Genomic DNA, 16,425 nt, shown 5'->3' with positions numbered 1-16,425 from the left:
CCTAAGGGGTAATAGGACACCATATGACCCCTTAGGACACAATGTGAACCCTAACGACACGTAAGGGGTTAAATGGTATCCTAAGGGGTCATAGGACACTATATGACCCATTAGGACACCATATGACCCCTTAGGACACCATATGACACCTTAGGACATAATATGGTGTCGTTATGGGTCATATGGTGTCCTAAGGGGTCATATGATGTCCTATGACCCCTTAGGACATAATAAGGTGTCGTTATGGGTCCTATGGTGTCCTAAGGGGTCATATGGTGTCCTATGGGGCCATAGGAGACCATATGACCCCTTAGGTGTCATTAGGGATCATATTGTGTCTTAACGGGTCATATGGTGTGTTATGACCCCTTAAGACACCATATGACCCCTGAGGACACCATATGACCCATAATGACACCATATGGTGTCCTAAGGGGTCATATAGTGTCCTAAGGGGTCATAGGACACCATATGACCCCTTAGGACACAATGTGAACCCTAACGACACGTAAGGGATTATATGGTATCCTAAGGGGTCATAGGACACTATATGACCTGTTATAACATTATATGACCCCTTAGGACACCATATGACCCCTTCGGACATAATATGGTGTCGTTATGGGTCGTATGGTGTCCTAAGGGGTCATATGGTGTCCTATGAACCCTTAGGAATTCATATGACCCCTTAGGACACAATATGATGTCGTTATGGGTTGTATGGTGTCTTAAGGGGTCATATGGTGTGCTATGGGGCCATAGGACACCATATGACCCCATAGGTGTCGTTACGGATCATATTGTGTCTTAACAAGTCATATGGTGTGTTATTACCCCTTAAGACATTGCATAGGACACCATATGACCCCTTAGGTGTCGTTACGGATCATATTGTGTCTTAACAAGTCATATGGTGTGTTATTACCCCTTAAGACATTATATGACCCCTTAGGTGTCGTTATGGATCATATTGTGTCTTAACAAGTCATATGGTGTGTTATTACCCCTTAAGACATCATATGACCCCTTAGGAAACCATATGACCCATAATGACACCATATGTTGTCCTAAGGGGTCATAGGACACCATATGACCCCTTGGGACACAATGGGAACCCTAACAACACGTAAGGGGTTATATGGTATCCTAAGGGGTCATAGGACACTATATGACCCGTTAGGACACCATATGACCCATTAGGACACTATATGACCCATAACGACACTATATGGTGTTCCAAGGGGTCACATGGTGTCGTAGGGGGTCATATGGTATCCTATGACCCCTTAGGACACCATATGACCCCTTAGGACACAATATGGTGTTGTTATGGGTCGTATGGTGTCTTAAGGGGTCATATGGTGTCCTATGACCCCTTAGGACACCATATGACCCCTTAGGACATAATATGGTGTCGTTATGGGTCGTATGGTGTGCTAAGTGGTCATATGGTGTCCTATGGGGCCATAGGACACCATATGAAACTTTGGGTGTCGTTACAGATCATATTGTGTCTTAATGGGTCATATGGTGTGTTATGACCCCTTAAGACACCATATGACCCCTTAGGACACCATACGACCCATAATGACACCATATGGTGTCGTAAGGGGTCATATAGTGTGCTAAGGGGTCATATGACACCATATGACCCCTTAGGACACAATGTGAACCCTAACAACATGAAAGGGGTTAAATGGTATCCTAAGGGGTCATAGGACACTATATGACCCGTTAGGACACCATATGACCCCTTAGGACACAATATGGTGTCGCTATGGGTCATATGATGTCCTAAGGGATCATATAGTGTCCTATGACCCCTCAGGACACCATATAACCCCTTAGGACACAATAAGGTGTCGTTATGGGTCGTATGGTGTCCTAAGGGGTCATATGGTGTTCTATGGGGCCATAAGAGACCATATGACCCCTTAGGTGTCATTAGGGATCATATTGTGTCTTAACGGGTCATATGGTGTGTTATGACCCCTTAAGACACCATATGACCCCTTACAACACCATACGACCCATAATGACACCATATGGTGTCCTAAGGGGTCATATAGTGTCCTCAGTGGTCATAGGACACCATATGACCCCTTAGGACACAATGTGAACCCTAACAACACGTAAGGGGTTATATGGAATCCTAAGGGGTCATAGGACACTATATGACATGTTACAACATTATATGACCCCTTACGACACCATATGACCCCTTAGGACACAATACGGTGTCATTATGGGTCATATGATGTCCTAAGGGGTCATATGGTGTCCTATGACCCCTTAGGAATTCATATGACCCCTTAGGACACAATATGATGTTGTTATGGGTTGAATGGTGTCCTAAGGGGTCATATGGTGTCCTATGGGGCCATAGGACACCATATGACTCCTTAGGTATCGTTACGGATCACATTGTGTCTTATCAAGTCATATGGTGTGTTATTACCCCTTAAGACATCATATGACCCCTTAGGACACAATGGGAACCCTAACGACACGTAAGGGGTTATATGGTATCCTAAGGGGTCATAGGACACTATATGACCCCTTAGGACACTATATGACCTATAACGACACTATATGGTGTTCTAAGGGGTCACATGGTGTCGTAGGGGGTCATATGGTATCCTATGACCCCTTAGGACACCATATGACCCCTTAGGACACAATATGGTGTCATTATGGGTCGTATGGTGTCCTAAGGGGTCATATGGTGTCTTATGACCCCTTAGGACACCATATGACCCTTTAGGACACAATATGGTGTCGTTATGGGTCGTATGGTGTGCTAAGGGGTCAGATGGTGTCCTATGGGGCCATAGGACACCATATGACCCCTTAGGTATCGTTATGGATCGTATTGTGTCTTAATGGGTCATATGGTGTGTTATGACCCCTTAAGACACCATATGACCCTGACCCCTTAGGACACCATATGACCCATAATGACACCATATGGTGTCCTAAGGCGTCATATACTGTCCTAAGGGGTCATATGCCATATGACCCCTTAGGACACAATGTGAACCCTAACGACATATAAAGGGTTATATGGTGTCCTAAGGGGTCATAGGACACTATATGAGCCGTTAGGACACCATATGACCCATTAGGACACCATATGACTCATAATGACACTATATGGTGTTCTAAGGGGTCACATGGTGTCCTAAGGGGTCATCTGGTGTCCTAGGACCCCTTGGAACACCATATGACCCCTTAGGACACAATATGGTGTCGTTATGGGTCGTATGGTGTCGTAAGGGGTCATATAGTATTATATGACCCCTTAGGACACAATATGGTGTCATTATGGGTTGTATGGTGTCCTAAGGGGTCATATGGTGTCCTATGACCCCTTAGGACACCATATGACCCCTTAGGACACAATATGGTGTCGTTATGGGTCGTATGGTGTCCTAAGGGGTCATATGGTGTCCTATAGGGCCATAGGACACCATATGACCCCTTAGGTGTCGTTACGGATCATATTGTGTCTTAATGGATCATATGGTGTGTTAAGACCCCTTAAGACACCATATGACCCCTTAAGACACCATACGACACATAATGACACCATATGGTATTCTAAGGGGTCATATAGTATCCTAAGGGGTCATAGGACACCATATGACCCCTCAGAACACAATGTGAACCCTAGAGACACGTAAGGGGTTATATGGTATCCTAAGGAGTCATAGAACACTATATGACCCGTTAGGACACCATATGACCCCTTAGGACACCATATGACCCATAACGACACTATATGGTGTTCTAAGGGGTCACATGGTGTCGTAAGGGGTCATATGGTGTCCTATGACCCCTTATGACACAATATAGTGTCGTTATGGGTCATATGGTGTCCTAAGGGGTCATATGGTGTCCTATGGGGTCATAGGACACCATATGACCCCTTAGGTATCGTTAGGGATCATATTGTGTCTTAACGGGTCGTATGGTGTGTTATGACCCCTTAAGACACAATATGACCCCTTAGAACACCTTATGTTGTCATTATGGGTCATATGGTGTCCTATGGGATCATAAGACACCTAATGACCACTTAGGACACCATACAACCCATAATGACACCATATGGTGTCCTAAGGGGTGATATAGTGTCCTAAGGGGTCATAGGACACCATATGACCCCTTAAGACACAATGTGAACCCTAACGAAACGTAAGGGGTTATGTGGTATCCTAAGGGGTCATAGGACATTATATAACCCGTTAGGATACCATATGACCCCTTAGGACACCGTATGACCCATAACAACACTATATGGTGTTCTAAGGGGTCACATGGTGTCCTAAGGGGTCATCTAGTTTCCTATGACCCCTTAAGACACCATATGACCCATTAGGACACAATATGGTGTTGTTATGTGTTGTATGGTGTCGTAAGGGGTCATATGATGTCCTATGACTACTTTGGACACCATATGACCCCTTAGGACACAATATGGTATTGTTATGGGTCGTATGGTGTCCTAAGGGGTCATATGGTGTCCTATGGGGTCATAGGACACCATATGACCCCTTAGGTGTCGTTAGGGATCATATTGTGTCTTAACGGGTCATATGGTGTGTTATGATCCCTTAAGACACCATATGACCCCTTAGGACACCTTATGTTGTCATTATGGGTCGTATGGTGTCCTAAGGGGTCATATGGTGTCCTAAGGGGTCATATGGTGTCCTAATGGATCATTGCACATGATAAGACCATACTCACCCCATATGGTGTACTCTAGGCTCAAATGGTGTCCTAAGGGGTCATAGGACATCATACGAACCATACTGACACCATATGGTGTACTAAGGGGTCATATGGTATCCTAAGGGGTCATAGGACACCATATAACCCCTTAGGACACAATATGACCCCTAACGACACCTAAGGGGTCATATGGTGTCCTATGACCCATTAAGACACCATATGATGTCGTTATGGGTTGTATGGTGTCCTAAGGGGTCATATGGTGTCCTATGACCACTTAGGATAGAATATGGTGTCGTTATGGGTCCTATGGTAACCTAAGAGGTCATATGGTGTCTTATGACCCCTTAGGACACCATATGACCTCTTAGGTGTCGTTAGGGGTCATATTGTATCCCAAGGGGTCATATGGTGTCCTATGACCCCTTAGGACCTAGAGAGAGGAGGGAGTGAGGAAGAAACTGAGGGAAAGAGATGAGAGAGGGAATTAGATGGGTGTAAGGATGAAGAGGGAGATAGCTCGAGGGATAGGAGAATAAGGGAATTGTGAGAGCTAGAGAGGGGAGGGACAAAGAAGAGTATGTATCTATAAAAATGAAGAGCTCGAGAAGAGGCAAGAGGAGAGAGAGAATATGAGATCTAGTTCATAGAGAGAGATGGAACTACGAGATGGGGGTTTCTATGTACACATTTTGCGCTCTCCCTATTCGGCGTGCACCAAATGTAATGAATGGATTTTTTCATTTGGCGCGCGCCAAATGGAAAAATCCATTCATCACATTTGGCGCACGCTGAATAGGGCAAGCGCCAAATTTGGCACGCGCCAAACGGCCCGCTTTGGGAAACACCAAACCTATGGGTTGGATTTTCCTTGGGCATCCAACCCAAAGGTTTGGACAACCATTTCAGGCTAGAGACATGTTTTTATCAGAACATTGAAAATTTTGACATATTTTTTGTCATGCTCTCCGTCAGGTTTGCACGTGTTTCAATGAAGTTAACAAAAATACCATGGTAAACTTGAGCTCCCTCTTAGCTATCCAACAACGTAATTTATTTCAAATTTTAATTTCATTAAGTCTTTCATCTATAATTTCTTTTGTCAGTGTGTCTGTTTTTTTTCAAAAACCAACATGCACTATTTTGGGTATAGATTTTTACACGTTCATCAAATTTTGAAAAAACTTACATTTTTAGAAACTAGACTCCATTCTACACAATTTATAAATAAAATAAAATTGATTTTTAATTAGTTTTCAATGATTTTAGGGGGGAGCACGCTCAAATTTCTATTTTTCAGGATGTGTCCACTTCGAAAATTAGTAAAATATCATATACTCATTAAAAAATTAGCTGAAAAATCTGGCATAAACTGCAAGGTGTTAGCTAATTTCTCACTAAAGTGATTTTAAAAATTCAAAAAAAAAGTTAACATTTTAGGGGGGCCACAACAAACGCTATGTTATGTTTTTTGCATAAAAACAGGACCACTTTTTGTGGCCCCCCTTTTTGAAGCCCTTAATCTCCACCATTTTCAAAAAAAAAATAGTAGTTTAGAAAGTAGACTCGAAGCACTCTGACTCTTGTTCTTGTTTCATCTTCAAATTTGGAGTGTAACTATCTTCAATTTGTCGTTGAAGTTCAGACTTTGCTGATTTTAGGAAAAAAAAAAGTGGCATCTTAAGACCCCCTTTTGGTACCACAACTTGGTGCACATACCTGACATTAATATTTAATATTAATGTGCAATTATTATTATTATTGGAGAATTATTACTCATTAATGTTTATTTTATGGATTTATATTTTATTGGTTATTTGGAATTGTGAAAATTAATTAATCAATTACTACATATAGTCATTGGCGTAAATTATTAAATAATGGTTAGTACAAATACAATATATTTATATTTATTTATTTACTCGGAGTTTATAATTAATTAATAATTAATGGTGGAATTGTATTAGTTGAGTATTTATGCTTATCAGTACATCCATTTATTTATTTATTATTTATTTAATTATTTTATATGTATGTGGGAGACATTTATAGTATTGAGTTTAAATTATATTGGCTAGAACATTTATATGTATTTGTACATTTAATTATTTATTTATTGTTTATCTATTTATTTATGTTTGGCTCATCTATTTATTGGTTATTTATTATTGATTTATATTGGTTTTGATTTATTATTTGAGCTTTTGATTTATTGGATTATTATTTGAGCTTTTGATTTATTTATTTATTTATTTATTTATTTACTGTTTAATTATTGTATGGGTATTTATGTATGTCCGTGCATTTATTTATTTTTCTTTATTGATTATTTATTTATTTATTTATTTATTTATTTATTTATTTATTTATTTATTTATTGTTTATCTAATTATTTATTTATTTGATTATTTATTTATTTATTTGCATTGTTGTTTTATTTATTTGCTATTATTCATCTACCTACCCCTTGTTATGATTGGCCCTCTTGGGAGTTGTGATTGTGAGGATAAAATTATTTAATTGTTTGTTTATTTATTTATATTATTTGTGGTTTTATATTTAATTGGAGCATTTATTTATATTGTCTTTGATTTATTTTATTGGGCTTTAATTTATTATTATTGTTTATTATATTATTATTACATTCTCTTGTTACTAATTGAGTAATTAAATATTATGTTTATACCTACCCTGTTATTTTATTGGTTGAGATTTGAGGGTAAGTAAATAATATTATGTTATATTCTTACCTTGATTTGTGGAAGGGGGGTTGGTATAGAATATATTTTATTGGAATATTTTGATTGTCGGATATTCTTCTATAGTTTTGAATGAGATTATATTTATTGGCTTTATGAGCATTTTTGTGGGTCTGTTTCTCGATATCTTTCTGCGACTTTTGGATTTTAGAATTGCTTGGAGGGAGAATTACTTGGTTGGGTTGAATTTTGGAAAGCTTGTTGGTTTGTATTTTTTCTCTTCTACGATTGCATTACCATCACTCTACTTCCAGGTTGGAGATGTTTTTCCATTCTTTCATTTTGATTTTTGCAAAGAGTTATTTTCTTCGTGACTACTAAAAGATTGTTTAGGGAGATTTGAGAATGAATGATTACTCTATTATCAGTAATTGGGAGTAATATTTTGGGGAAAATATTTATATATGATTTTATGAATATGTCTGTTGTATTGTCGGAAAAGGACATTTGTGTATGTTGATATGTTGATTATAAGTTGTATGTGAATGCATTATGGTAATGTTTGGTTTTGTGAGGTTTATTTGTTGTTGCATGCTCTGTCTTGTGTCCATTTGGTTTGATTAGATCTGGAGTGGCTATGTTTGTAATCATTTATGTGCAATTTATTGTCAGTATAAGTTGGAATTCTTGGACGTGTTGTATTGTTGGCATTAACAAGGCTTTGTTTTGGTTTCTTATTGTCTTTTAGTGAGTTCTAGGTCGTATTTATGCCATTGTATGGCATGTGCCTGAATCTGGAAAATTTGAGTATCTTTGTATCCCATTTTACGTGAGTTGGTCCCCTATTGCAATAGCGCTACTCTAGGCTTCAATAGCACCAAAGTAGTGTCAGCAGATTTTTGGGTTGGTTTTTGAGTCCCTTAGTTGATTTCTCTGCTTGGTCTTCACTTTAGACGTTTGTTTTGTTATATTTGATGGTTTTGGGCCACTGTGCCATTCATTTGTGATATGTGTGAATACATTTGGGCTTCGACAAGTGTTTTTGTTCTTGTCTGTTGAGGTTTTGATATGTTGCTCCAATAAGTTGAGTGATTCCTTGTTGTTGAGGATGGTTAATTGTAGCTCTAGCGAGAGGTTATGTTGTGCCTCACTGTGGAGGATCATTCTATGTTATTGGATTCATGTATTTCCCCTATTTATGTATATTTGACATTCTTCAGGCTCTCTTTATTATTGCATTTTTGCATTATGATCTTATGGCTTGATCCTTGTTAAGTGGTTGTTGGTTGTATGTTGATGGTTATCTTTGTGACTTAGTTGTATCAGTTTTGTAATGACTTTTGGATGCTTTCCATGTTGAGCTTCATGTTGTTATTGTGTTGTCTTTTGTTGTGTTTTACCCTATGGTTATGGTCCATGGTTGGAAGAATGGTCTCTTGCATGTGTGGACCAAGGTCTTGAGCATTAGGCCTCTAGGAGGGGGTCTAGACTTGATGGAACCACATGAAGATTTTATGGTTTAATTTGCAAGTGATAACATTATTAATAATTGGTTAGTGGTTTGGATAATTAGTAATTAACCTAATCAAGATAAAGAATATGTTGTTGTATGCCCCAATTGGACGGACCCAGCGAGGTGGTTTTTGGGATCCTAGATTGGGAAGACTGTTGGAGCGATATATCCAATCTCCCTTGAGTGACTCCAAGGTGGAGACAGATGCCACATAAGGTTAGCATGTGATGACACTCTACCCCATATGTGTCCATTATCCATATGTCTTTTTGTTGATTGTGCCTCTAGAGGTTGATTGCTTTGATTTAGCTATGTGATGTATTTTGATGTTATATTCTTATGTTGGAGTCTTGTAGTGTCATGTTGTATCCTATAGTTGTTAGGTGTCATCTTAGGTCTTGAGTATGAGTTGGAACCTTATGTCATCTCCTAGAATGGGGGGTGGTTCCTATTTGGTTCCACATGGTCGGGTGGTTTGATGCCTTCTACCATTGGGATATTCTTCTTGGATGTTAGGGTGCGTGGATTTGGATCTATAGTATCTCATCATGAGCTTGGATTCTTGGAGCATATTTATGCAATCAAAATTGATATAATGTGTTATGCAAGATGGAAATATAAAGAAGACTATGTAATCAGCGTATTGAGAACATGTATTATAGAACATGTAGTAGGATGATTTCTGAATGAAATGTATTGAATATGATTGTTGTAAATGGATATTCTATTGTAGATGATGTTCTTGATTAGAAAAGAATTAAATGATTTAGAGATATGTATGCTATATCTTGAGTATATTTTGTCGATAGTAGTGATTATGTTAATTATCATATATGCCTTGATTTGAAAGATATTAATCTTCAATGTTAGATATCTTGAGATATGGAAGTTAAGGGAGTAGTTGTGGTTCGTATGGAAAATATGGCTCTTTATTGTGTGCTTGTCCTATGGTGTTGAGTTCTATGTATTAGAGATGTTACCATGTTACTATGTCTTGTAAATGAGGAATATGAATATGTGTCTATGTAACTTGTATTATTAAGCATTAGGATGGGATGTACCAAAGAGACTATGTGCTTTCTCCATGTGCTCTTATGTAAATGAACTTGATATAGAAGAACTATGTTATTGTTATAAGATGATGTATTGGTATGTGGTTCATGTTATAGAGATGTTTATCACGGTGAGAATGAAATCTTATGTTGAAATTAGGGGATTGAAATATTAGATTGTATTTATTCTTGTAGAATCATATGACTCTCGAACCTGTTTAGTAGATTGGAATCCTATTTGGATGTAGATAAGTACTTGCTGCTATGATCTTGCATATGGCTATGGATAGTATTCTTGATGAGTTGTGCTTAAGGAAATAATCGAATAACTTTAGTAAAAGAAGGATAAATGCATTTAGTTTCATGATGAGTTAAGTGTTCAAATGAGTAAAATCGGGTATTAGAAACATTCGATTGGTACTTAAAAATGAACCTTAGATAGAGTATGAAAGGGAATAGAGTTAAGCATATGTGTTAATGTTTTATCATAGTTGCATGGGACTTGTAAATGTTTATTTGGATGATAGTATATGGTGTTCTATATGGATATTTGATGTGTTAGATTAATGTCAAGTAGTGACGTTGAGATACCCTACATAATGGAGATGCATTATATGGTTTTATTTTGTAGTTATGTTAATGATTAAATAATGTTCCACTTGCATAATATGATTTATGGTTATGTTCATGTTGATCATGGGATAATGTATATATTTAATGATGAATTATTGGTAGTAATGATGCAAACTAGAAGTTAGTATCAGCATTGTAGTGAAGATTAATTTAAAAGAAAATATATATATATCTCCATTTGTTGGCAGGTTTTGGTTCAATTCTCTAGGGTATTTTGGCGGGCATTACACTAATAGAAAAGTGTATCCACTTGAATCTTTAGGCACTTCCGCTAGAATACATGGTGAATCTACTAATCCACAAAGTAGATCAATTGGTTAACTATTAATGGTATTCAAGTGTAAGACCAATGAACTCATCGGTCTACGTGCAGATTCGTTGATGGGTGCAAACATCCATCGATTCGGGACCTATAACCTACGAAATATTAAAACAACCAAAAGTGATTATAAAGAGACCTATGACGTGCATCCCACTAAGCATGCATTATTTTATTTTATTTTTAAGAATGAGGGATTTTTTTTGTTTAAGTGTAGGATTTTTGGAATGCAGTGCTAGGATCAAAAGATGAGATCCAAGGGAGGAGATGTTTTGAAGTCCTCACACTTAATGTGAAGTTGACAAGTGTTAACTTATGAGGAGATGAGAGGACTAGGTGGTTGGGAGAATAGTGTAAGGAATATTTGCCATAAAGGTATTTCTTGTCCTCACACTCTAAGGTACTTGGGAGAAAGGAATAAAGGAATTCTTTATTATTTGGGGAGCACAAAGGTGTAAGAGGTGTTACTCAACATTTAAGCTGAGGTGGGCATGGGTTGACTTTGGCAGGATAATCATTATGATTAGGAATGTGCATGATTAAGGGGAATGATTATGAAGATAATCATGGATTAGGAGGCAAGTGGAAAATGTAGGAGGATGTGATTGGTGGAGATGGAATGAGTGGAGGGAGTTAAAAATTCTATTTAATTCCTATTTGGGAGAGGGGGGATTAATTCAAATAAGGAGGTTTATTTAACTAAATGGGAGATTATAGATTAAATTAATTCATCTTGAAAGAAAAGGGGAAAAGGAAATAATTTATTTAATTAAGATGGATGAAAAGGTTAGCTAGCCAAATTAATTAAATTAATTAGGCTAAGGTTATAGAGGAAAAGGGGATGTAATTAAATAAATCAATTATTTAACTAGTGACTAGATTTGTGACAAGAGGGAATTATAGGAATTAATTTGATCAAATAATGATTATATAGATACCATAAAAATATTTTAAAGGTTTGATATCCCCCATGATGTTTCATGTTATTAGGATAGCTTAAGCAAGATTATAGTCTGTTAGTCATTATATAAAATCTTATGCCTGTGTTTAATAATATTATTATAGGTGAAGAACTATTTTAGTTGGTAACTTTATGGGATAAGTAGCTAACCTCTATTGTGTTGCATTATAAATTCTTAGGTTAATACTATCTTATTGTTGTTGTAATAGTCCTAGGATGAAACATAATTGTTCTCAAATGTTGTTGACTATTTCACCTAGTCTTATGACATATCTTTCTTCTTTCTTAAAAGAGTTACCTTGTGAGAAATTTTTTCACTTTATTTATAATCATAGAGTTCTTCAGGAAGAGATGAATCACAATCTAAGGTATCGTTAAAGTACCAGTCAAGTCTATTTTTGATTGCTATGAGTGTTGAAAGTTGGTCACTTAAAGAAAACAATCATCTTTAGTATATAGGACAGTCATGTAGGGTGATAAAAAAAATTATCTCTCTACAACAATACTTGCACCCTAATAATGAATGTGACTACTATAAAATAAGATTTTGTATGGCTTGAATTAATCTCTTACATCTAACCAATGATTTTGACCTTTAAATGTGCATTCAAACTACAAAAAGAAAATCAAAATTATTAGATTCTCCATGATTATACTTGCATGCATGTCCAAAAATAAATCACCATACTAATATGATATTTTTTGTTAATAATCTCATAAAATATAAACCCTTGTATTTCTATTTTTGCCCATGGTTAAAGAGGTATGTATGTATAACCTATTTTATCTTAATTTTTAAAATATCGAGACATAATATATCTAGATTTGCATGTATAAATAAAGTATTTTCACGAGGACAATTATTCCTTAGCGTCAAGACTAAAAATGGAGATATAACTTACTACTATTAGTTAACCATAAGGTTAAAATCTAACAAAAAATATAGATGCTTCAAAAATATTTCCACATTCCAACATGAATTACACTGTAAAAGTCTAGTTTTCTCTTTACAACTATATGGGAATTTTAATATCATCACATATGTCATACCTTGTCTTAGGTATTGTGAACCAAAATATTTCCTTTGTATAGATTTTATAAGGCTTATGGCTCTACTTGTCAACTACAGCTCTATCATGATATCTAGGTGAGGGCTCTCAAAGTATACCAAACTATCAAATTTGAGCCCCCAAAATATTAAGAAAATATAATGTAATTAATGGTCTACCAAAGGGAATCTAATGGTGCATTCAAGGTAGGCCATATATTCTAGACCCTTGTTCAACTATTCATTCTAAACTATCTTCTTACCATCCTTTAAATTCAAATTCTCCACAACAAATATTTTTTTTAAAGATAATAAAGGGTTTCAATGCTTCAATGGAGGTTTGTAAAGGTTGTGGATAAAGTAGCTTCCATGCTATTTCCAAGGTATTCAATGATTTCATGGTAGTTTAATGTGGTTAATGTCATAGTCAACATTTACATATTTTTATAAAAATATTAAAAAATAATTCCTTAAACACTTAAAATGCTCATCAAAATAGAATTTAATCATTAACTTAGCTAAGGTAATTATTATGAAGATAATATTAATAGTCAATAATGTTGATTAAAAATAATTTTAAATATTTTTTATCTCTAAGGAAATTAAAATAAAGATGATACTAAGAAAAGAAAATTATGAGCTATCAATGTAAGATCTAAACCATGAATTATCAATATGAGATCAAACTGTTATAGATTAGAATTATATATATATATATATATATATATATATATATCATCATCATCATAAGTGGAATATATATGTATCATCATAAGTGGACTGCAATAATTGAATTAATATATCTTTAATTTCAATTTCATGACTACCTAAGTAATTCAATTATTGCAATCCACTTATGATATATATATATATATTATAATCTATAATAGTTTGATCTCATATTGATAATTCATGGTTTAGATCTTACATTGATAGCTCATAATTTTATTTGCTTAGTATCATCTTTATTTTAATTTCCTTTAGAGATAATGCACAACAAGGGACCAACAAGGACCTCTAGCTCTTGATATATGTGCTAACGATAATGCCCTCTTGGCATTATTAAACATGTGAGACCTTGAAGATCACATGACTGTAAATAGAATTCAACTCAACAGGGAGGCATACTTGGGTAGTTAATTCAAGTCCCTTAGTCACAAAAGTGAAAGTAAATATGAAAAATCAAAATTACATTGGTGAAAACCTCTTTGAGGTGCCTTCAAACACAAAAAAAAGTAAAAACAAAGCACATATCTTCTAGTGAAAACTTGGATCAAGCGCTACAAGATGAGGGACTTGACGTGCCTATGATGTTTCCCCAATTATAGGAAAGATCATCCATGTTGATTGAAGAAACTAGCACTATCAACATGGTTACTAAGGACAATCTGAAGAATGTGCTTTTTGCTAGGTCCCTCATAGATCAAGAGAAGCATAACACTATAAATTTTCTTAGGGATACGCAAATCAATTTTGCTTGGTCCTACCTTGATATGTTAGGTTTAAATCCAGAGTTGGTAGTGCACAACCTTGTTGTCAGAGCATATGCAAAACTCGTTAAACAAAAGCTCCATAAGAGGCACCCTCATATTGTTTTACTTGTCAAAGTCGAGTTACATTAAATTCTTTATGCCAGCTTCAAAAGACCCATTGACTATCCCAAGTGGGTATCAAACATTGTACATGTTGGCAAGCTCGTTGGGGGCATACGCATTTACACGGATTTTAGGGATCTCAGCAAAGCATGTCCTAAGGATGATTTTCCCCTACCAAATATTGACATGATTATTTATCTTATATCTAGACATGAGATGCTTTCTTTAATGGATGGCTTCTCCGATTAAAACCGAATCAATATTGTCATTGAGAATCAACATAAAACAACTTTTACCACTCCATGGAGAACATTTTGTTATCAAGTCATGCCCTTTGGATTAAAGAACGAAGGCACCACTTATCAGAGAGAAATGACCACCATCTTGCATGACCTCTTGCATGACATCATGGAAGACTATGTGGACAATCTCTTGGGAAAATAAAAAACACATGAACACATTCACATCTTAATAAGGATCTTTGAAATATTAGTGAAATACAAGTTGTGGCTTAATCACATAAAGTGTCTTTGGAATCACAGCTGGCAAGCTGTTGGGATTCATTGTGTCATGTAGAGGAATTGAAGTAGATCCAGCAAAGGCAAAATCTATCATGTAAATGCCTCCTCCCGGGACACTAGAGTAGCTTTACATTTTACAAGGTAAGATTCAATCCATCTGATGATTCATAACACAACTTGCAAACAAATGCCATCTATTTCCCTATCTCTTATGCAAAGACACCAAGTTTCAGTGGGATTGTATTTGTCATAAATATTTTGAAACACTTAAAGAGTATTTGGAATCTCCTCTAGTATTAATGCCTCCTATGCTCAGTCAACCATTGCTTCTGTAAATATTAGCTACCTCAGTGGCCCTGGGGGAATTACTTGCACAAATCGATGAGCAAGGTAAAGAGCATGCTATCTACTACATTAGTCGTGCATTAGTAGAATATGTGCTTAACTATACTCTAACATAATGAGTATGCCTTGTACTGGTCTTTTGTACTCAGAAGCTTCGCCACTACATGCTCAATCACAAGACCAAACTCATTGTGAAGTTTGATCCCCTCAAGTACCTATTATCAAGGGTTTCTCTTAGAAGATGTATTGCTAAGTGGGTAATGTTGCTAACATAATTTGACATTGAGTATGTAGACCGAAAGGCAACCAAATGACAAGTCATTGTTGATCAACTGGTTGATGCTCCCCTATAAGGAGAACACCCCCTAGTTGTAGAATTTACTGACAACTCCATCATGGCAATCACCCAATCCACCAAATGGCATATTTACTTAGATGTCTCTTGCATACAACATGGATCGGGGCCAGACATTCTACGAGTCAATATCGCAGAGTATGAAGCTCTCATTAGTGGTCTTTGTTTGGCTATTTCATGGGAGCTTATTGACCTACATGTATATAAAGACTCCCAACTTGTCATTAAATAAGTCAACAATGAGTACCAAACAAAAGATGACAAGTTGTTACCCTATTGCCGCATAGTAGAAACCTTTAAGAAACACTTCTCTTCCATCCAGTTTAAGCAAATTTCCCAGACAAATAATAGAGTTGTCGATGCTATGGCCACTATCGGTTCCCTCCTACATATGCCAAAAAACAATCAGAAATGTGAATTCTTGGTTGAGCATTTTCTAGTACCAACTTATGATATCCCTAAGTTCGATATGGTTTGTGTCCTTGTTGGTCCCGACTCTCCCTAGTTACAAGAAACCTATGCCTACCTTCATGATAATACCATCCTACCTTACCTCACTAAAACCCAATAGAAAACTTTCATTTGTCGATTTGCCCGATACACTATCCTTTGAGACACCCTGTTCTAAAGGCATTTAGATGGAACCC

The sequence above is a fragment of the Cryptomeria japonica genome, chromosome 9 (assembly GCF_030272615.1).
Source record: "Cryptomeria japonica chromosome 9, Sugi_1.0, whole genome shotgun sequence".
In the NCBI taxonomy this organism is placed as follows: Eukaryota; Viridiplantae; Streptophyta; class Pinopsida; order Cupressales; family Cupressaceae; genus Cryptomeria; species Cryptomeria japonica.
This window is presented reverse-complemented; position numbering follows the sequence as displayed.